Genomic DNA, 22,037 nt, shown 5'->3' on the forward strand with positions numbered 1-22,037 from the left:
AACAAGAAGCTTCTGTGTGTGCTTGCCGGTATAGGCAGCCAATTCGATGTTTAGACAACGATTTGCCTCATGGCTAGACCAGATTACGCCAGATTCACCAGCCACAACGATATCGATCCCTGCAACCCTAAAGACACCAGCCATCTAGCACTTGCATTTAGTGTGGCCGCCATCTTGTTCATCTTGCACGACAATGACACCGCCATTTAGTATTAATACGGCCGCTGGTTATTCTTTCATCATCGCTCATACTTGGAATACTGGAAAAGCTTCGCGCATCACTTCTGTTATTGCATGTGCACCGCACGCCGTGTTGTCATCGCCTCCGATTTATCGTGTGTATTGCCTTCCGCCACTTTATGGATTGACCCCGCTACCACCCTCTACCGCCGCGTCATGTTCGAGTGCTGTGGCATCGGTTGTAGCCTACTGAGCTGTTGAACAACAATCATTGTGGTGTCGTTCAGTATTCAGGTTCATCCTGATCGACATTGTCCTTATGCTTGGCTGTAACTTCTGTAAACGTCAGCAAGACTTCTGGAGGAGATGCCGATCAGCGGCAGCAGTACTTACACCCACTATGAGATTGATTCAACCGCACTGTTTATTCTTCTACTTTGCGATATTGTGCCTTTGTTATAACTTGAACGTTTAATTCAAATTGGTAAAATTCGAGGTTTTACAACAGTAAACTTATATTATCGTGCCATTTCCACACAATCGTCTCAAAAGCATTAAATATGTTAGGTTTTATTCTACGTGCTTCTTCCGACTTTAAAGATCCTTTCTGTCTTAAATCGTTATACTGTGCCCTAGTCCGTCCTATACTAGAATTTGCTTGCGTTGTTTGGTGTCCAAACCAAGTGACCTATATAGACATGATAGAAAAAGTTCAGAAAAATGCGACACGCGCTATGTTTTATCGTCTTCCTTGGTCAAACCAAATGCCACGCCCCCCGTACCATGTCAGGTGTCAGTTATTTGGTCTCGAAACTTTAGAACACAGGAGAAAGAATGCTCAATGTATTTTCATGCATAAATTATTAAATGGGCTTATTGATGCACCTGAAATTTTAAATCTGATCAGTTTTTCTGCACCTACTAGGGATCTTAGAAGCAGGTCTTTAATCAGGATCCCATTTCGATCTTCTTCATTTGGCGCTAACGATCCTTTAATTAAAATGTGTGTCAGCTACAATAGACTTGAATCATCTGCAGATTTTCATATCCCTGTTTCTCACCTTCGTCAGTTGTAAAGGGCTAGTGTTATTTATGTTTAAGTTGTTTACTAATTAAGAATTTGTATCTGTTATTTAGGCATATTGCCCGATAACGTTAATAAATAAATAAATAAATAAATAAATAAATAAATAAATAAACTCTTTTCTTCTGACAATCGAAGCTCTAAAAATCCCAGAATTTATTCGTCTGGGTGCCTTTCAAGTAAGAACAAGAGCTTATTACCCACGCCCAATGATGTGTCACAAGTGCTATCGCTACGGGCACACAAAAACCCGGTGCAACACAAACCAAATATGCAAAAATTGTGGTGAACCTGAACACGGTGAAAGTAATAAACAAGCGAAATGCCCAAACTGTAACGGAACACACAATGCATACAATAAGAGCTGCCCAGTCTACATGAAAGAAGAATAATCAAGTATCGAGTAGACAATGATCTCACCCACAAAGAGGCACGTATAGCTTGTCAAACAACAAGCTCAGTTCAAAATAGATTAAATTTTGCACCAGCTTGCACGAACAACAATAGTGACGATAAAGACATAATTATCGAAAACCTGTCTCGCACCATCGTTGAACTTACCAACGAACTAAACAGTATGAGATTACAAATGAAAGAAATGTCAAAAAAATTAAACAAAGCCGACAATAAACAGCCACAAACTCAAAATCAAGAAGAAACCAATGACACTGACACCACCACAACAGATAAAGAAACTGAATCAGCTTCATCATCTAAACTCAAACGACAACGCAACAACAAAAAATGAGCTCAGAAGAAGAAGCACTTCCCTCTAAAATACATCTCCAATCTACAACTCCACCACCAAATCTCCACACTACCACTCCTACGCATGCCGTCCTTCCTAAACCGCCCTCACGCTTGCTACCGGCATGTAATATGGATTCATCTTAAGTTTTGCCATGAAAAAGAACATAACCGCCGTTTTATATCTCTACGACCTTTTTATTAAAGCCAACAAAAACAATTCACCCCTCTCTTCCTCTTCGCATATCATAGAAATTCTAACAATTACCAAACATGTTTCGCTCTCTCATGGAATGTAAGGAGTCTTATCACAAATCTAAACGAGTGTAAACTAAAGTTTTATTCCAAACGAGTTTTTTACGAAGCAAGGTTTTTCCGACTTGTTTATTTGTGATTCCGTTTTCGAATGACAGACGTTGTCATATCCTTTTGACAGTTAAGGATAAGGTATACATACATTTTGAGGTGAGGTTGACCAAGGTTCATATTTATGATACGTCTACAGCTCGGCCTTTCCTGACTTCATTAATTGCCCTCAATTCCTATGCTATTAGTGTTGCCCAAGATTGTTTGTAAAGAGTCAATCGCCACCAGGGAGAGGGACTATCCATCGTCTTATTTTATCAGCTTCCAAAATTCCGTCACAGGCGTTGTTTCTAGATGTTCAGGACCATTTGTAGTAACGGCAATCTGCTGAACCCGTTGAGGACAATTTCGATAGACATGATCAGTCTGACCGCACTTGAAACAGGACCCCGGAAGTCGAATCGGCATGCGGCAGAAGTTTTCCGAATGTCCATATTTCCGGCAATTAAGGCATCTGGCAGTCGACTGGTTTGGTTCAGCTCGCGCAATCTGGACTCGTGGTTGTTGAACAGACGATTTCTTGACCGTTGTCTGTACACGTGTTCGTATATATTCATACTCTTTCAATAGAGGTTTCAGCGTCTCGATCGATTTTGCCATGAATCGCATGGATGCAGTATGTATGGGGTCACCGAGACCGTCAATGATGATATGCACCAGTTCGTTTTCCGGAATTGAAGCTGCCGTTGCAATGTGTTGCATGTCTAACAAATATCTAAGCGTTGTTTCGTTAGCGTTCAGATGGCGTGCTCTAAGATTTTTATAGACGACTTCTTTAGAAGGCTTGTTGTTAAATTCTTTTAGCTATTCGCACTTCAACTTCTCGTAATTTTTTGATTTAGTAGTTTGTGCCAATAAAACAGCTGTGCTCGTTAACGATCGACGCAAAAGCGGCAGTTTTTGAGGCTCTGGGACGTTTGTCATAACGAAAATGTCCTCAAGGGAACGAATCCAAGCACACACATCTTCATCGCCTTCTCCGGTGAAGTTTGGCACTATTGTTTCTATATATTGAATAGTATTCATTGATATTGGTTTAAGGTGAGTTGGTTGAAGCTCAGCTATTTCTTCTTCTAAAGATAAAAGTTTTTTTCTAGCTCCAGGCGTTTTACTTTCATTTCGAGTGAGGCTATGGCAGCGGCTTCGTCATTTGAGGTTATGTCATCACCATCTCCACGTGTTTTATCAGCCGCCATTTCCTGACTTGTTGTCTTCTTCACGTTGTCTGCAAACAATTGTCGTAGTTGCGTCGCCTTTGCCGTCTCTGGGTATTCAATACCAGCTGCGTCTAATGACCATTTTATTTCTTCTGTTGTAGGCATACTTGTAGATTAATCCCACTTCTGAGATGTAAACTAAGGTTTTATTCCAAACGAGTTTTTTACGGAGCAAGGTTTTTCCGACTTGTTTATTTGTGATTCCGTTTTCGAATGACAGACGTTGTCATATCCTTTTGACAGTTAAGGATAAGGTATACATACATTTTGAGGTGAGGTTGACCAAGGTTCATATTTATGATACGTCTACACGAGCTTGCTATATTAATAAACAAAAACAACCTGTTGTAGATGGGACGGAACCGTAATTAAGTAAATTGTACAACGGAACTGTTTTATCTCTATCTAAACATATTTGTAGTCCTGTAGTGCTTGTAGTTCGGCTTCTCTTCTTCAAGTGTCGTAGTCCGGTAGCGAAAGCGATCGCAGTGTATATAGAATCTAGCTATTCATACCACGGTGTGTATAGAAGATAGTTATTCATACCACGGAGTGTATGGGGAATAGCGTATGACAGCTCCAGTGCTGCCAGTATAGCTCAGATATAACACAACCCGTAAATTATTACTCTCCAAGAAACTAAAAAAAATATTCCTCTAAACACCTGCCCGTTTATAAACTACACATGGTACCCTAGTACAACTACTAATGACAATCTAAATAGCTCACTCATTGGCATAACAAAAATCCATCAGCATATTTACAAATCAGCTCATAATTTCCAGCAGTAGGCATTAAAATCAAAGCTCCCATTGAATGCTCTATAGTTTCCCTATACATTCCTTTCAAAAATATAAATGACGCAAACATTTTAGAAGATATAATAGGACTACGCTCACAACTCTCTTCTCCAGTAATACTACTAGGAGATCTCAACGCAAGCCACTATTCATGGGGCAATAAATCCAACTCGAACAGAGGCAATATTTTACAAGAAGTGTTCTACCATCACAATATCACTCCTATACCAAACTCAAAAATAACAAGATTATGCCCTAACAGAGGAACTGGAAACACCTTGGACCACTGTGTTATGCCTTGCTCTATGCTCTCTAATATTAACCTGGAAATAGTTCCGGATGGCCACGGAAGCGATCATTTTCCACTCCTAATTTATTCCGATATGCATGTGCATAATCCACCAACAAAAACTAGATGGAAATTAGAGGAAGCTGACTAGGATCTACTCCAGATGAAGCTTACCCAACTAATCCCTCAAGGATACACACCAAATACAGAACAACTACAGCAGTTCATCCTAACAGCTGCCCACCATAGTATCCCTAAAACAAAAGGAAAGCCAAGCAAACGAAATGCTCCATGGTGGAACAAAACTGTAATTTCTTTAATAAAGAAAAGGAGGAAACTACTTCATGCTCTACATAAAAGCAGCAAAATCAAAGGCACCTTAAGTACTCCTATTCTAGCGGAAGAATACCGCGAAGCAAACAGAATAGCTAAAGAAGGGATACGGAAGGCAAAAAAGTACAGCTGGGATACCTTTTTGGACGAAATTAACTTTCATACAGACAGCCGGAAAATGTGGAGTAACATCTCGGCTCTATGTGGCAAGCTAAAGCTTTCACCCTGCTCCATTATACTGCAACAAAATTCCTCTTTCCTTACTAATCCTGAAGATGTTGCGCAAACTTTATCAAATCACTTTTCTGAAAGCTCTGCATCATCTAATGATTCCCCAACTTTTCTCTCTCATAAAAATACCTCCAAAGCCAAACTGATAGCTTTCCTAAACTTTAATCATCTCCAATACAATCGAGACTTCTCAATGCCTGAACTGGAATGGAGTCTAAAGAGATGCTCAGGAAAATCTGTAGGCCCGGACAATATACCATACCCTTTTTTGCAAAACCTACACAATACACATGTAAAAAAACAGTCCTCCACTTGTACAATAGAATATGAGATGAGGGTAAAATACCTGGAAAAAGACTGGAAATTGAGCATCACCATTCCTATACTGAAACCAGGAAAGGATCCAACCGACCAAGACAGCTATCGACCTATCTCATTACTAAACTGCAACAGTAAAGTCCTTGAGCAAATGATAAACAGGCGTTTGATGCATGAGTTGGAATCAAGAAAACTCTTGAGTATAGACCAGCACGCTTTCAGGACTGGCAGAGGTACTGAAACATACTTCGCTGCACTGGAAGGTTTTCTGATCGCAGCTCAAGATAAAAAACAAGTGACAAACTGTGCAGTTATTGATCTATCCAAAGCGTTTGATCGCACTTGGAGATGGTCTATTCCTCAACAGCTCAAAAATGGGGTTTTGGGGGGCGCCTCACAGCATTCATCCAGGACTTCCTCAATGATAGGTTCTTCCAAACTAGGGTTGGAAGTACAGTCTCAAATTTCAAGTTGATGGAAAACGATGTACCACAAGGTGCCATCCTCTCGCCAACGCTTTTTTTGGTTAGCATAGAATCCATACTCCGCTGTATTCCTAAAAATACTCAAATATTCATATACGCCACTTCCTCAGGCTGCTGCAGAACTGCAAAAAAAATATTACAGAGAGCATGAGAAGGATCAACCAGTGGACAAAACGTTTCGGAGATGATCTTAATCTAAACAAGTGCCACGTACTACACATTTCACATCCATCAAACAGCAATTGGACAAAAATTCCAAAAACTCCGATACAGATAAACAAAACAAAAATTCCATTCGTTAATTCAGCCAGAATTTTGGGTATAACAATTGATAACCGTCTAACTTTTGCAAAACATTGCTCAAATGTCAAAAAATAATGTAAAAATAAACTTAACTTACTCCGCATGATTTCCTGTAGCTCTTCCCACCCTTCCCGTTCCACCATGTTTAAAATCATCAAATCCTGGCTTCTTCCAAAAATATTCTATGGCATTGAAATAGCATCCTTACAAAAGTCACGTTTTATCAAAGCTTTAGGACCAATATACCATACAGCTCTGAGATATGCTACCGGAGCTTTTAAATCAAGTCCGATTGAATCGATGATATGCGAAAGCGGACAGCTTCCATTCGATCACTTAACAACACTAAACATGACAGCAAGACTACAGGAGAAAAATATGCCAATGTTCAGCTTTATTAGCAGAGCACATGAAGAATATTTAAACCTTACAAACTATCATCTTCCAAATGTCATTAAACTACCTTGTTGCCTCGAGCAACAGAATTTTCTCAACTTGAAAAGTCCGCGAATAGTAAACGCAAAAAGTTCTTTTAACACTTTATTCAAACGGAAGGGTTAAAAAAATACTCTTTCTTCCGGGACTTTAGTACGCGAGAAAAGGGCGCTTCTTCAGCCGTCGTTCCTTAAGTACCCTTTCGCTCGTTCCCGCTCGGCGCTACGGTCGATGCCCTTTCCCTTCGGTGGTTCTTCGGTTAATCTTCGTGCTAACAGTTGCAAATATGGCTGAGTCATGTTGAAATATTTCGCCCTACGATCGTGGCATCGATGGCATCCTCTCTACGAAGTCAGCGCCCTCTATGTTTAGTTGCTCAAACTAGCATCACGATGAACGGACCGTTGATGTTTGTCAACAGTCCCCCCAGTGTTTGTAAACAACACTTCATTTGTCCGATACGTCGATAACTGCTATTTTGACAGCTGGGCGCTCGAGCACTTTACCGGATGCTGTCTGCACGTGCACCCGCCGTACTTGACCGTCATTTGATTCGATCACCTTTACAATGCGTCCTTTCGGCCAGCATCCACGGGGAAGAGTCTCGTCGATTATTAGTGCGATGTCACCCTCTGCGATCGGTTTCACCGGTGCGTGCCACTTTGTGCGCCGTGTTAAAGTGGGCAGGTAGCTGGCCAACCACATTCGCCAGAATACGTCAGCGTATATTTGTGATGTTTTCCAAGTGTTTTTTAACATTTCGGGCGAGGGGTCCACTGTGGTGATCGGTTTGGCACCGGATGATGAGCCCACAAGAAAGTGATTTGGTGTCAAAGGGGCGTCTTCTTCGCGATCAACCGGAACATCAGTCAATGGGCGTGAATTTATGATAAACTCAACTTCGATCAACCAACTGTTGAATACGGCATCGGTCGGATACTTAGTGAACTGAATGTTCGTTAACGTTCTTTTTATCGACCGAACGAGCCGCTCCCATGCTCCTCCGAAATGCGGAGCCGCTGGAGGGTTAAACGTCCACTTGGTGCTGGTAAGGCTAATTCCATCGACGATCTTATCAACATCTATTTCTTTTAGGGCTTCCTGAAGTTCGCGGCTCGCGCCTACAAAATTGGTTCCTCTATCGGATATGATTTCGTTGGGTACGCCCCGGCGAGCTATAAAATTTCGCAGTGCTAATATACAAGAGCTTGTTGATAATGTGTGGGCCACTTCAATATGCACTGCGCGTATCGTTAAACAGGTAAATAACACTCCCCATCTTTTTTCGCTTTTACGTCCATTTACCACGGTGAATGGGCCAAAATAGTCAATTCCGGTATGCGTAAACGGACGGGCAAATGGTGCGAGGCGACATTCGGGTAGATTTCCCATCATCGGTTCTCTGGGTCTAGCATCTTTTATACGGCAAAACTGACACCCATTTCTTACTCGGTGACACGCTGCTCTCAAAGCGGGTATATCGTAGATTTGACGTACTTCATTCATTATAGTGAGGTGGTTCATATGGCGGTACTTCCTATGATATCGATCGACGATCAAATCGGTAATGTAGTTGCTTTTAGGAAGGATGATAGGGCGTTTCGTCTCCTCGCTGATAAAGGCACAAGCGTCGATTCTACCTCTCACTCTCAAAATTCCATTTTGATCCATGTAAGGGCTTCTTTTGTATAATTTACTGGAGGGAGGTAAACGAGGCTTAATATCGGGGTGGTCTCTGCAGTGTAGAAGCATTTTATATTCGTCGTGGAAAGCTTGTTGCTGTACTTCGCGTATTATGCTTAACTCGGACAGTTGCAGCTCTCCCATTGTTAGTGCTCCCACTTCTCGTCTTGCTTTATCTGCCTTCGATATTCTGCAGTTGTTGATGAAGCGCCAAACGTAACCAATCGAGCGTTGTAACCTTAACCACCTTGAAAAACGGTCTAATTTAAAAACAGGTTCTCGTACTATATGAGCGCATATCGTTTTTCGCAGCTCTTCATTTGTCACTAGACCGTCTACAGTTTCTTTTGGCCATTCTGATTCTGGTCGACTTAGGAATTGGGGTCCACTGAACCACTCGCTGGCCGTGAGATGTCGGCTCAGCTTCGACCATTTGGTACCCTCGTCGGCGACGTTGCTTTTGGTAGAAATCCAATGCCATTCATTTGCCTCTGTATTTTCTAATATTTCGCCAATCCTGTGTGCTACGAATGTACTGTACCTTCGATGATCGGAATTAATCCATAAAATTACATCTTTAGAGTCGCACCAAAAGAAACGCTGTATGACTTTTTCTCGGTGTGCATTGGTTATACTCTTAGCCAGTCTGGTACCTAAGACGGCTGCTTGGAGCTCGAGTCGTGGGACTGACAAGTACTTCAAAGGTGCTACACGGGTTTTCCCGCCGATGAGTGCTATCTCGACATCATCCTTGCTTGAAAATCGAAAGTAGGCCACAGCGGCAAAACCATCTTTTCCAGCGTCTACAAATACGTGAAGCTGAAGTTTAGAGGTCTCTAGTGATAAAGACTTACGGTAGCATCGAGGAATGGTTATTGTTTCTAGATGCGGGAGACATGCTAGCCATTCATTCCATCTTTCTTTAAGCTCATACGGGATTGGCTCATCCCATCCAGTACCACTTCTCCAGACCTCTTGGAGCAGAACCTTCAAGTATAGTAATAGTCCTGCAATGAGGCCTAAGGGATCAAAAATCCTCATTAACACCTGAAGGACTTGACGTTTCGTCGGGACTATATTCCCTTGCAGAAGCTCGGAGTTTAGCATAGGCGATCGGAAGCAGAATGAGTCGGTTTGTATGTCCCACCACATACCTAATATTTTCTGTGTCGCAGATAGTTCGTTGATGTTGAGCTCCTTTTGAGTAGATGTGCTTCCTGTGGCATAATTGAAAACCTCTGGAGAGTTAGACAGCCAGTTATGGAGAAGGAAGCCACCTTCGCCATGTATTTTGGTTACTTCATATGCTAAGGTTTTCGCTTCCATTACCGTCTCTGTACTAATGAGCATATCGTCTACGTAGTGGTCTCTCTTTATACATTCGACTGCACGAGGATGCGATGTGGCATATTTGTCTGCGTTAAGGTTTTTCACAAACTGCGCACTGGTGGGAGAGCAGGCCGCTCCAAACGTCATTCTTTGCATGATATATTCATCAGGTTCAGTTTGTTCTCTATTCCAACGCCATAGGAATCTCTGGCTATTTTGGTCGTCTTCCTTTACTAAGACCTGGTGGAACATCTCTCGTATATCAGCGGCCACTGCCACTCGATATTCTCGGAATCTTTGAAGTACTGATGTAAGGGAGGACAGTAGATCTGGACCTGATAGCAGCATCGAATTCAAAGAGACCCCATGAAATTTGGCGGCAGCGTCCCAAACCAACCTCACCTTTCCCGGCTTGTTAGGGTTTACCACGGGAAAGATAGGAAGATACCACGTTTTGGGACCGATCGCTTGTTTCTCTTCCAGTGACAGTTTTCGCGCATAACCTTTATCTAAATACTCTTTGATCTTTTCGTTTAAGGTCGTTCGTAGTTGGACTTCACGCGTCATGCGTCGTTCTAGACAATCCAGCCTTTTTAAAGCCATTCCTCTATTATTAGGCATCTTCACCATATCGAAGCGCCATAACAACCCTGTTTCGTATCGTCCCTCTACCTGCTTTGTATACGTGCGTAGTAGGAGTAAGGCTCGTTCATCTTCTTTGGACATAAATGCCGAAGCGTTGCTGGAGTGAACATCTTCTAACGCAAAGCTTCCCTTGATTGCAGCTTCTACCCTAGCTTCCAGGTCCCGACAATCACACGGATGAAGTCTATGCATCGATACAACTTGTTGTTTCGCAGAATGAGTTGCTTTGCCGAAACAACCGGACACTACCCAGCCTAATCGAGTTTTTGTTGCCGTTGGCTCGTTTACCTCTCCTTCAACGGTTTTCAGGGGTCGAGACAAGCTATAATTATCGATGCCGATGAGTAGTCTTGGGACGGCAGATACGTATGATGGTAGGGGCAGAGACTGCAGGTGTTTATAACGTGCTGATATGTCGCATCCATCAGCAGACTGTGGTGGAAGACCCAGGGTGCGAACCGTCCGCACGGCGTGCATATCGAAGCGACGGTCTCCCTTACGCGTACCGGAAATCATGATCGATGTCTCTACGGAATCGCTCTCTTCGCGGTTTTGACCCCCAGTCCAGCTTAGGCAAAGGGGTTTCGATTCTCCTTCTAGTCCGAGCTCCTTTAGTAAGCGGTGTTCCATCAAGGTGACGGACGACCCCTCATCGAGTAGAGCTACCGTATTCAACGTTCGTTTCGGCCCGTGTAGTACAACAGGAATATAGCGCAACAACACTTCGTCAGCACTTCCTGTAGAATGGGAAAGATTAGACTCATACCTGGTACCGTTTTGCCCTTCCGGTGAGGGTGGTGAGTGTAACAGAGGATGATGTCTCTTCGTGCAGCCGTTCTTGTTGCAAGACCTCGTGATTCGGCAGGTGGTCCGGTGGCGCCTCAAGCATATGCTGCACAGATGTTCACCCTTTACAAGCTTCCATCGGTCGTTGGGAGTCAGCTGCAGGAAGGCCTCGCAATACTCCAATTGATTGCATCGATGATCACATGCACATTTATCTGGTTCATGTTGAGCAGTCCGCTCAGCCGGGATATGCACGTTGATGTTTCTCGCCCTCCGTCTATCGTCCGTTTTCGCCGCTGCTGGAGAAGCTATAAGCGCAGCTTCTTTAGCACTTTTCATCCAGGTTCCAAAATCGGATAAGCTGGCTAGAGGTTTTCCCAAACGCTGCATTCCCCATAAGAATGCGATAATGGGAGGCAGCCGTCCGACAAGTTCCTCTAGCAATGGACCATCGTATCGGTTTTCTAAGCCTCCGGTCCGCACTGCCGCACTGATCTCCTCTACCATCAGGGCATAGCTCACAAGGGTGTCCAACTTTTCCATCCGCGGCACCGGTGCATTTTTTATTTGATCCAGCAGAGTATTGACGATCAGTTCCGGTCGTCCGTAACTGCTGCGTAAGGTGTCTAGAACTTCCTCCAGGTTTTCGGCCTTACGAAGGCGTAGTTGCACAGCCTTCAGCGCCTGACCCTTCAACGCCTGCTGGAGGCGAATGATGTTCTCGCCGTCTGTGAATCCACAAAGGCGGGTGGTTTCCTCATACGCTGAGATGAACATGTCCCATTCCTCCGGATTGCCAGAAAAGGGTGGCAACTTGGACGCACCTGTATGCCTCGCCGAGGCTTGGCTTTGGGACAGCTCTTGGCTGGTCTCAGCGGAACGTCCAAAGACGGTTGAACTTGGTGGCGGAATGCCATAAGAGGGACGCGGGTCCATGGCTGAAACCACCATTTTCTGCTCCAGTCTTTCCAACCGATCCACTAGACGATCCATAACGTTGGTGGATGCCCTCATCCTAGCGACGGTGCAAAGGGCGCATTTCCAGGATGCGATCGATGCCGCCTCGTCCTCGGAGAGACAGGAGATGTGGCACCATCTACCACAAGGATTGCACAGTATCTTGTTTCCTGCGTCCGTCTTCTCACAAGCGTAGCAACGCGTTCTGACCTGCGGGGTCTGAGGAGACTCACTGCTTTTCTCCATACGTGCCTTCATTTGGTCGAAAAGCAGGCTGATTTCCTGCATCATATCCCTCTGATGCGTGGGCGTGGAGCTCCCCGGGTTATCACCGCTGGGGAATGACGTCGTTGGCAAGCCTGTCTCCTTCTGGCTGGATCTTGCGGCACATTTCGGACAGAACCACTCGCGACTTCTAACCGAATCGTCCGCACCAACACACTTGGGATGATAGGCTTCACGACACTCGTCACAAAGTACGCAATCTTCTTCGCCTTGCGCGGCGCAGATTACGCATAGAATATCGTTGGGCGCCATTTCACAAAACTTCACTTGCACGGTTCTTAATGTTCTGACTTGCCTCAAGAACTTTCCGGCACGCTAACGAAGCACTGAAATGGCACTTGCACTCGAGTATTTTTTTAAAATGTTGCCTCGAGCAACAGAATTTTCTCAACTTGAAAAGTCCGCGAATAGTAAACGCAAAAAGTTCTTTTAACACTTTATTCAAACGGAAGGGTTAAAAAAATACTCTTTCTTCCGGGACTTTAGTACGCGAGAAAAGGGCGCTTCTTCAGCCGTCGTTCCTTAAGTACCCTTTCGCTCGTTCCCGCTCGGCGCTACGGTCGATGCCCTTTCCCTTCGGTGGTTCTTCGGTTAATCTTCGTGCTAACAGTTGCAAATATGGCTGAGTCATGTTGAAATATTTCGCCCTACGATCGTGGCATCGATGGCATCCTCTCTACGAAGTCAGCGCCCTCTATGTTTAGTTGCTCAAACTAGCATCACGATGAACGGACCGTTGATGTTTGTCAACAACCTCGTCACGGGTCTCGACCATGGTACCAACCACAACCAATAATTGATTGGAATATGGAAAATCTACACAAGCAAGAACCCAAAATATTCAATTTATCACCATATATATACAGGTGTCCCCCGAGATACGACTGTATTTGGGACCGAAAAAATGTCCCAAAGCAAGGCGTAGCGGAACTTGGAGCAAGTGTGCCACCTTAAGCATTTCAAGTTATTACTCACTAAAACGTGTTTTTCAAAAGCCGATTTAAATCTCATAACCATTTTACATCTATTTCCTCACTTATAAATGAGTTTCGCTTGAAAAAAGTGCAAATCCAGTAGAACGTCGATTATCCGGGGACGGATTAACCGGCGGGCGGCTTAACCGTGCGCATAAATCTGACAGCTGTTCATACGTACGGCGAAAGTTTGCAGCGATAGTCAATTGGGGAACCAGTTTCTTGTGCAGCTCTGTAGTGTATAGTGGTATTTTCGAAATTCATTTTTGTTGATGAACAGTTGTTAAACCTACAGTTATTGATTAAAATAATATTCTACTAACGATTAATCGATTGATTCCAGGAGAATTAATCATAAAACTAGTGAATTTCAAATGTTTTATATGCGTTTGACATTTCTTGGACCATTATCCGTGCAAATCGATTAACCGGCAACCGTCCGGTCCCGAGCTGCCCGGATAATCGACGCTCTACTGTAAAACAGTTTTTGAAGCGTTTTAAAAAGGGTCCAAAAAGACGTTGTTTTTTGGGCTATAAGGCAAGAGTGCCACTCGTATGGGGCAAGACGGCCACTTGGTTAAAATAACCGTATTTCTTAGATAATTGGAAATTATTACGTTTGTACCACTAGTGTATGTATTCCTACATGTATTTAGTCACCAATGAACCCTTTTTGACCACCAACTGTACCACAATATGGTTTGTTATTGTTCTGTTTTTCTGGCGTGGAATCCGCTCGTAAAAGCGCACCATACCGCTGAACGCTACAACAATGTTTACATTTTTGACAGCTCGCGCCTATGAAAGATGGTGGCACACTTGCCCCAAACAGAGATGGCACACTTGCCCCAAAAGTTGTAACTTTTTTGAAAATGAATTTTTCAGTGACAAAAAAAAAGTTTTTTTCAACTAACCCCACAAAAAAATTCAAGTTTTCTCAGCTATACGGTGGTGTAAATATTTTCTCGGTTGATTGTTCGCATGATTTTTGAGAGCTTATTTGATTGGATTAAAAAATTATAATATTCTGCTCAATTTTGAAACTCAATATAAATCAGTTCAAAACAATGGGGAATATCGATTGGTCTATATGAAATTCGGTTCAGTATACCTAGTCATTGGAAAGGAACCAACTGTATACACAATTGATCATTAAACTAAAGTTTTTAAGGAAAAATGCTTGGTGGCACTCTTGCCCCGTATGGCACACTTGCCCCAAATTCCGCTAAGTCGAAATAGTCGTATGTCGAATATCTGTGAATATAAAGTTTATAACCGAAATTGAAGAGTCGGAATCTATGAAATCGTATATTTTATTTAAAACAATATACGATAATGTATTATTTTTCCTCCAAAAGCCGTTTACACAATATAGATATTCAAGATGGGGGAGTTGTGGAATCTGAGGAAATATGTTTGTATCGGTTATCTGCACAGAAATTCAAAAATATGTATCAATTTCGTCTCAATAACAACTTTTAACTGTCAAAATCAAAATCGTCGTATCTGCGAATCGTCGTAACATGAGAGGGTCGTAACTCTGGGTACGCCTGTACAGACGGATCCGTTACGGCCAAGTTACACGTACCGGACGACATCAGACGATGCCATAAAACGTAGGACCCCAGACAAGAGATTCGCGTCGGGCCTGGCCGTGTCGGATCACAGCGGGCCGATTTTGTATGAGATTTGACAGTTGGCGTTAACGGATTTATAGCATCGTCCGATGTCGTCCGGTACGTGTAGCTTGGCCGTTACGGCTGGGGTCCTACGTTTTATGGCATCGTCCGATGTCGTCCGGTACGTGTAGCTTGGCCGTTAAAGAAGACGATGCCGGTTGTGGTATAACATCAACTACCAGTAATTGTGCCATAAAATTACCTAACCATACTAGCATCTTCTCTGCAGAAGCTATAGCAATACTCATAGCCAGTGTTGTAAACTGTTGACATTTTTTTGACGTTCGCAGTAGGCTACTGGTCAAAATCATTTTTTGTAAATCACATTCACTGTTGCCATGACACGACTGTTGTAGAACGACATTCATTTCTTTACCCGGCGCTCTAGCACCAATCGAACACGACATCGAACATGAAAAATGTATGGGATTTGACATGTTTGTCTTGTTTGTTTGTTTGTGTCTGACAGTGCACCTCCATATCAAGGTGTTATAAATGACAAGGTGAAGTTGTTCAGAGCAAAATGACATTTCTCGATTTTGACATTTCTCTTTCTGGGGCTCCGGTATATAAATCGGGGAGGGCTGGTGCGGGGTAATGAAATTTGTATGCAGAGAGTGACAGATGTCCCCCACAATGTCGCCCAGCAAAAGCGATAAAAATCAACCTTCTAAATACATTATCCTTGCTCCATATGATTATATGGGTTTGTTCGAGTCGGTTGTCGTGTTCGATTGGTGCCAGAGCGCAGACTTAGTTACCGTCAGTGTCTTTACGATGACATGACTGTAAAAAATGTAGTTTGAATGTCAATTGACATTCATCTTGTGAATCCAGAACTGCCTGCCTTTACCGATCGTAAGTGACTGAAAAATTAAATATTTTAACTTGGCCAGTGCAAAAATCAGTGTCTTCTTGCTGGTGTACACGAATTTAATAGAAAAAATGTTACGAAGGAGAAGGCGATGTAGTGCACTCCAAAATGAAAGTCAAATGAATGTCGCCAAAAAATGTCGTCGAATCAAACGACATTTTTTGACATGACTGTAGAATGGAGAAGAGTGAAAACTGAATGTGAATAGTGTTGGGTCAAGAGCGAAAGAGCTACCTCAATCGCTCCGCTCTTCTTATTGTGCGCGCTCCCGCACTGCCCACAGGAAAAACAGGTAGCTCCGCACGGAGCGCTGCACACAGGAGCGATTGTGCGATGCAGTGCAGCTTCTCTCTCTCTCTCTGTCTCTCTCTCTGTCTCTCTCTCTGTCTCTCTCTCTCTGTCTCTCTCTCTGTCTCACTCTCTGTCTCTCTCTCTGTCTCTCTCTCTGTTTCTCTCTCTTTGTCTCTCTCTCACTGTCTCTCTCTCTCTATCTCTATCTCTCTCTCTCTTTCTCTCTCTCTCTTTCTCTCTCTCTGTCTCTCTCTCTCTCTGTCTCTCTCACTCTCTGTCTCTCTCTCTGTCTCTCTCTCTGTCTCTCTCTCAGTCTCTCTCTCTCTCTGTCTCTCTCTCTGTCTCTCTCACTCTCTGTCTCTCTCTCAGTCTCTCTCTCTGTCTCTCTCTCAGTCTCTCTCTCTGTCTCTCTCTCTGTCTCTCTCTCACTGCCTCTCTCTCTTTCTCTCTCTCTATCTCTCTCTTTCTATCTCTCTCTCTCTCTTTCTCTCTCTCTCTCTCTCTCTCTCTCTCTCTCTCTCTCTCTCTCTCTCTCTCTCTCTCTCAAGTGTAGAGTGTGCTCGCACTGTACGGAGTGTGCGAAAAGTGCGCGCACTGTGCGAAGTGTGCGTAAAGTGCGGAGTGCGCACGCACTGTGCGAAAAGTGCGCGCACCGTGCGAAAAGTGCGCGCACCGTGCGGATTGTGCTCGCACTGTGCGAAAAGTGCGAAGTGCGCGCACTGTGCAAAAAGTGCGAAGTGCGCGCACTGTGCGAAGTGCGCGCACTGTACGAAGTGCGCGCACAGTGCGGAGGGCGCGCACAGTGCGGAGAGCGCGCACAGTGCGAAATGTGCGTGTACGCACAGCACACTTCATTGTGCTACGTTACCCAACACTAGCTTGCATAAATCATAAGAAATTATTTTCTATTAGGAATAATATTCCTGGGAGCGCATCGCACAATCGCTCCTGCGTAGAGCGCTCAGTAAAGTGCGAAATTTCACTCCTGGGAGCGCATCGCACAAAAGCTCATGCGTACAGCGCTCAGTAAAGTGCGAAATTTCGCTCCTGGGAGCGCATTGTACAATCGCTCCTGGGAGCGCATCGCACAATCGCTCCCGAGAGCGCATCGCACAATCGCTCCTGGGAGCGCATCGCACAATCGCTCCTGGGAGCGCATCGCACAATCGCTCCTGGGAGCGCATCGCACAATCGCTCCTGGGAGCGCATCGCACAATCGCTCCTGTGTGCAGCGCTCTGTGCGGAGCTACCTCAAGCGCACCGCACACTTTAGAGAGCGAGAGCGGTGCGCTCCGCTCTTGCAAAATAGCTACTTGACCCAACACTAAATGTGAAGCTCAAATCGTGTCAAAGTAGGCAATTTCATGTCAAAGAACGTCACCGCTAACAACACTGCTCATAGCTATGGAAGATCTCAGCACTGAAAAACCCAATGTGATTTTCACAGATAGCGCCAGCGTACTTTAATCATTAGAAGCAGAAGCATCACACGACCCACACATACAGCGCATAGAAGAACTACTCGAAACATCTAAAGTAGCTTTCTGTTGGGTACCTAGTAGTGATGAGAATAGTTCCGGAAATTGAGGAACGGAACGAACCTGCCAATCTGGAGAAAAAGAACGGAACGCGGAACGCAGGTTCAAGGGAACGCAGGATGACCTGCCATGGTTACGCTTTTTTCAGTTGCTCACTTTATATATGGTTAACTTGAAAGTATCCTTTGAATATTGTGTATTATAATTTTGGTGCAGTAATCAAACAGTTCCAATGAAAACAAAGCTAAATAATGGTTTACTGAATGTGTAAACTATTCTTCTACTAAAATATAAACGCTTAACTTAAGTAGCCCGCTATACAGTTCCTTTTTCATTAAAAGGTTAAGGAATTTTGTGGTTTTTGTTTTTACTAAAATTAATCATTATTCCCTTTTTACACTTCTAACTAAAGAAGTAAATCAGAAATCTGTTGCAACACAAATGAAATTTTGATGCAAAATCAAAAAGCTTACAAGTTTAATCGGGTTTTTAAATTTCGTATGGATTAAATTACACTACACTGATTCAATTAATATTTCTTATTAGAAGCAGATAGCATCGAATAACTTTGGTTTATATGAAATACATAGACTGTTAAGTTGTTTCTGCAGGGTTGACATTATACCTTACGGTCGACTACCGGTGTGAAAGAGTCCTGTAGTGCATTTTAATTGTCTATAAGAATAGCGCTGTTTCACGGGGCGATAAACGGCGTTAAAGAAATTATTGCAGAAGGCTAAACGTATCATGCACCCTAAATATTCAATTGCACAAAGAAGATCTCAGGTAAAAATTCAAACGAGTTCATTGGAAATGCATGCGCAACGAAGCAGCTCAGCATCCAACACATAGCAATTCATTGACTACCACAATCCAGACCAAATAACGCACCTATACTGATAACATTCATATGGCAGAAGAGAAACATTTCATTCATTGGGCTTACCGCTAGTGCAGGATTGTCTCTTTAAATTTTGGCGATTCCACCAATCACAATCGGATCGATAAGAACGTTGATAACAGTCGGTTCAGGTCGGATCGCAAAGAACGGTGGGAGCAACAGGTTCAGTTTGAACCTGCTTGGGTTAAAAATAAGGATCGCGGTCCGGATGCTTGCATGCTGGAACGGATCGCACCTGGCAGGTTCGGAACGCAACGCGCATCACTAGTACCTAGTAGTGTTGGGTCATGCGATTCATTTGACGACCCGACCCGGAGTCGAGTGCGAGCCAGCCGGAATCGATTCCGACCCGTGGGTGCAGCGGGTGCGCTAGGTCGGAGTCGGAATCAAATCCGACCCGCGGGTGCAACGAGTTCGGGTCGACCCGCAAGATCAGTAGGTGCGAGAAAGCATAAGCGACTCCGACCCATGGGTGCTGCGAGTTCGGGTCGGGTCGGGCCACGGTAGGTTCAGTTTGACCAGAGGGTGCAGCGAGCTCGGGTCGACCCGAAAGATCAGTAGGTGCAAGAAAGCATAAGCGACTCTGACCCGTTGGTGCATGTAATTACGAGTTGCATGTAATTACATTCAGAAGGGATTTTTTGTAATTATTCACTGCAGAGAACAGAATATCTCCGGTGTTGCAAATTTTGCACAGAATAGCAGCAAATTGTGAAGCGCAACGTTTCAGAATCGTTGCCATCTGGACCCGAGGGTAGGGAAGACTATATCAAACCAATAGCTTTAAGTACTGTTTTGATATTAATGGATGGAGAACATGGTTGGATGGCACATGATGGTACATGTTGAAGAGCTGAGTTGATAAGTACTGGATCAATTACGTCGGCCGAGAAGGTGTCAGCAAAGCGCGTGGCAAAAATATCACATATTTCGTCAGGTTTCTGCCCCAAACTCTTTTGTACGATATTGTACTAGGGAGACTTGACGATTTCCGATCGCGCCTTGCAAAATTCCACAAGGTGCTATGGTTATGGCGGAATTTGCGTTCTATCCGTCGTGTGTAAATGCGGTAGCAGATTATAGTGTTGATTATCTGATTCAAACGGAAATGTGTCAAACAAAATCGCGCTACACGAACTGAAACGAAATCGGTATTATACAAGCTTGTTAGAGACTTCTTTCGTTGACTCGAGGCATTGTTACCAAATTGATCTGAAATGGATTTGTTTGTCAAAACAAACTGCAACGCGTGACGCAGGAAGTATCGTACCAATTTATTATTATTTCTACGTGTGGCATATTATTGTTCTTTAAATGTTTGTGGCAATGTCATGCAAAGTAGCGCTTTTGTTATGATTCTCTAATTTCTGTGCATTTTGTTATTTGGAGGTGCACGACTAGAAAACGAAATTCATTAAATAGTTACTGGGGTGTGGGATAGCGAATCGATGCCTTGTGATTGGAATCTCGGCATCATCTACCCCGTATACAAGAAGGGAGACTGGTTGGACTGCAACAACTACAGGGGTATTACGGTGTTGAATACCGCCTATAAAATATTCTCCCTGATCCTTCAGGATCGCCTTGTCCCGCACGTCGAAGAGATAGTAGGAAACTATCAAAGAGGATTCCGAAACGGAAAATCAACCACTGATCAGATCTTCACCATGCGGCAGATCTTGGAGAAGATGGCTGAATACAGAAACGACACATACCATCTCTTCATAGACTTCAAAGCCGCATACGATAGCATAGCCAGGGTAAAACTTTACGTCGCTATGAGCTCATTTGGAATCCCGGCCAAACTGATAAGGCTAGTTAGAATGACTATGACCAACGTCACATGCCAGGTGAGGGTGGATGGAAAAATCTCAGGACCATTTGCTACCACCAAGGGTCTGCGCCAGGGGGACGGGCTTGCCTGTCTCCTATTCAACCTGGCGTTAGAGTGGGCCATCCGCGACTCGAGGGTGGAGACTACGGGAACCATCTTCTATAAGTCAACCCAGATCCTGGCATACGCTGATGATATAGACATCATTGGTCTGCGGCTCTCCTATGTAGCAGAAGCCTACCAAGGGATCGAGCAGGCGGCAGAGAACCTCGGATTGCAGATAAACGAGGCAAAGACCAAACTGATGGTGGCAACATCAGCGGACCTACCAATAAATAATCCGAATCTACGTAGGCGTGATGTACAGATAGGTGAACGCACTTTTGAAGTCGTCCCAGAATTCACCTATCTTGGGTCAAAGGTCAGCAACGACAACAGTATGGAAGTTGAGTTCCGCGCAATGATGCTGGCTGCCAACCGGTCAGTCTACAGCCTGAAAAAGCAGTTCACCTCAAAGAACCTGTCGCGACGGACGAAGCTGGGACTATATAGTACCTATATAGTACCAGTACTCACATACGCCTCTGAGACATGGACACTGTCCAAATCTGACGAAGCCCTCTTAGCCGCGTTCGAGAGGAAGATGCTCAGAAGGATACTTGGCCCCGTATGTGTGGAAGGACAATAGAGGAGCCGCTATAATGACGAGCTATACGAGATGTACGGCGACCTCACTGTCGTACAGCGTATTAAGCTCGCCAGGCTCCGGTGGGCTGGCCATCTTGTATGCATGGAAACGGACGACCCAGCCCGTAAAGTCTTTTTAGGCCGTCCACAAGGACAGAGGAGGCGTGGTAGGCCCAAATTGAGGTGGCAAGATGGCGTGGAGGCGTCCGCCATTAAGGCCGGGATAACGGACTGGCAGTCGAAGGTGCGAGACCGTGAGCGGTTTCGGACACTCCTGAGGCAGGCCAAGACCGCAAAGCGGTTGTAGCGCCGAATGAGAATTAAAAAAAAACTATTTGCTATGTTCGTGCTATGTGCTATGTTATAGCAAAAATGAAAATGCATCTCTTCTGATGCAAATGCAAATGATCCGGTGAAAATGCACTCTTCTGACTTCGGTTCCCATTTCTTTCGATATTGTTTTGGTACTACGACCATCGCACGTGTTCCAAATATCCTTATATGGGAAAGGTTGGGTTTCTTTCCTGTCCAGGCTTGCTCCAGAGTTACTACGTTGCCTTTGGTTTGAGAACGATTCACCAAATATACAGCCATTGCCACAGCTTCCACCCAAAAATGTTTTGCAACCTGAGCCATGTAAAGCATGCACCTTGCACGTTCTACGACCGATCTGTTCACTGGTTCCGTCATACCGTTATGTTCCGGGGTATGGATTTCTGATGAACTATTCCGTGCTTATTTAGATGTTTTTTTGAATGTAGCATTTACGTACTCTTTACCGTTATC

This window comes from Anopheles coluzzii, chromosome 2 (genome assembly GCF_943734685.1).
Source record: "Anopheles coluzzii chromosome 2, AcolN3, whole genome shotgun sequence".
Lineage (NCBI taxonomy): Eukaryota > Metazoa > Arthropoda > Insecta > Diptera > Culicidae > Anopheles > Anopheles coluzzii.